This window comes from Lasioglossum baleicum, unplaced genomic scaffold, assembly GCF_051020765.1.
Source record: "Lasioglossum baleicum unplaced genomic scaffold, iyLasBale1 scaffold1500, whole genome shotgun sequence".
Taxonomy (NCBI): Eukaryota; Metazoa; Arthropoda; class Insecta; order Hymenoptera; family Halictidae; genus Lasioglossum; species Lasioglossum baleicum.
This window is the reverse complement of record NW_027470559.1, coordinates 25,001-27,500: the sequence shown is the minus strand read 5'-3', so window position 1 is coordinate 27,500 and position 2,500 is coordinate 25,001. Positions and strand designations below refer to the sequence as shown.

The following is a 2,500-nucleotide window of genomic DNA, read 5'->3' as shown; positions in this document are numbered from 1 at the left end:
GCCGGTTAACTTTAACGTCCGTCGAAAAGAACTTTCGGGGACTGGACGACCGACAGATCGCGCGGTTCCGCACGAATCGACAATGAAGAAAAGAAAAGACATGGGGCGACCGACATAAAGGTTCTCATCATTGGATATACCTTTTCTCTCTCCGCGGTGCTGTTCCGTGCGTGAACACACAAGTGTGTCTTTTGCGTCGTGTGACAATCAAGTTCGAAATAAGCCTCGCCAATAGAGGAGTATACATATTATTAAAAAAAAAAAATAATAATACATATAACCCGGTGGGATTTCTTTTTCTCTCTACTTCTATATAATTGAACCAAAAACCACGGGGGTACAGAAACGTTGCGCACGAAACGATTTATCATCGATCAAACGCAAAACCAAATTAGAGACACGAGAGAAAGAGAGTAAGATCTCAAGACGCTCATAGGCCGTCATCAATACGATTCAACGCGAACGTGGCGATGGAATGGCAATCGCACAGATTAGCGAGGACACGTCGACGACGGGGAATAATTCCGACCCGATCAAGTACGACGTGCTCATCCCGCACATTGCTGCGCTTTGCTCCGCTGTCCATCGATCATCAAAGCGTTCGCGATAGAACGAGAGATCTCTTTCGTCTCTTCCCTCGAAGACTCGAAAAGGAATGTGTGTTTGTCGAAATCGCCGGCAACGACGACCCTCCGCCGTATGGCAATTATAACGTAGAGTTAAGAAACTCATCCACGCACAGGCATATTCTCTCCCTGGGGCTTAACATTGCCACACCACACACACTCTGTGTGCCACACAGTATTCTTTCTTTCTTTTATAATTTGTGTGTCCATCTCTGTAGTCTCGCGAGACTCTTGTAAATATACCTCTTTCGTATATACGCATCATTTCAGGCGACGTCGGGAGCGCGTTAAATGTTCATGAGTGGAAACGCTTCTTTCCGCAAGGCGAATCGTTTCGCAGAGAAGGTGAGAGATTTGGAGATCCTCGTCGAAGCGGTGCCTTACGGGCGGTCGTATTTTCAATACGACTCACGACACCGTAAAAACACTCACGCAAGTCCGAACGTAAGAAATACCAATCCCTACTTCGCCTCTCGTGGAAACTAGATATATATGTTTGTATGTGTTTATAAGACGCAATGCAAAAATTGGCAATTTTCACAGAACCGCGACAAACGCCGACGAAACGCCCATCATTCGCTCGTACGTAGCATCTTTGCAACCCGACTCCGAAACGCTCTTTGGCGCCCTCCAAAAATATATTTGGAGAGGTAAGCGACGGCGGGGACTTACAAGAGCAACGCAAGCAGTTTATGGTTACGTAAACGACCCTCAGCCAGGCGTGGTCCAGGAATTGTATCCGTGGACCGCAATGTGCGTTCGAAATGTCGATGTTCATGTGTCCTGCAGTTCACACGTTGACGCGCAATTAGCTGCGTTCTTCATCGACCCACGAGCCAAGTGATCCACCGTTCAGGGTAATCGTATATATTTTTGATTTACAAATCAATATATGTATATGTCTCTTGTTCTGCGGTTCGTAAGAACGCATTGTACCTGAACGCTCCAACCAGCGCGCGAAGGAGATTCGTTCAGGCGTCGTTTTAAGGACGACACTATCGTCGTCCGTGGAAACGGAAAAAAAAAACCGTCAGATACGCAACACGTATCTGACGGCCGGGCGAACAGTACATTGAAAAACCGTTAACGTGGAAAACGCGGAGATGAATATATTCTCTGAAAACGACGGGGATCGTAGACAACCCGATACTGGATCCAGAGATGTAATAATATTCCTCTCCTCTTCACTTCCATTTCATTTGATGTGAGAACGGAGGACTTCACAGCCGGCTCTGGCAGCGGTCATTCGTCCCAAGCTCTCGCGATGCGCACTATTGGGCCACACGCACGGAGTAGGGTGTCAGACTCACGACTGCTTTAAAAGCGAGCTTCACGAGCCGGTCCACTTCCCGTATAAAACACATTTCCATAAAATGTTGGTGTGTGCTCGAGGTAACGATAAATTCCGATACAAGCGGACTCGCGAGCCGGCTCTGGCCGTAGGCGCGATCCCCGTTCTCGTCCCAAGCTCGTCTGCGCGCACTATTGGGCCACACAGAGAGTAGGGTGTCGTCGGGAATAATCGCGCCATTGGCTTTATAGCGAGCGTCACGGCCGGTCCTCTCGGAACACCGTTTTTCGTCGGAACGATATTACCATATTTTTATTTTATTCGACAGATTAGCGGACTCACAGCCGGCTCTGGCAGCGGTCATTCGTCCCAAGCTCTCGCGATGCGCACTATTGGGCCACACGCACGGAGTAGGGTGTCAGACTCACGACTGCTTTACAAAAGCGAGCATCACGAGCCGGTCCGCTCTGGCGAATGTATAATATTATAATAAATATACGTTCCGTCGTCAACGAACACCGCGTGCGGCGCAGCAACGTTTCGTGCTCTTGGTTATACGCGAACCCGATACAAATAGAGAGCG

At 48.6% G+C, this 2,500-nt stretch overlaps 1 non-coding gene across 1 annotated transcript; it reads right to left on the bottom strand.

Annotated features, from left to right (window-relative positions):
* Window positions 1-1,331: 1,331 nt before the first annotated feature.
* On the bottom strand, window positions 1,332-1,486 carry LOC143220740 (5.8S ribosomal RNA). Its single transcript, XR_013011665.1, has one exon. It is a non-coding gene; the product is annotated as a 5.8S ribosomal RNA (ribosomal RNA).
* Window positions 1,487-2,500: the final 1,014 nt, after the last annotated feature.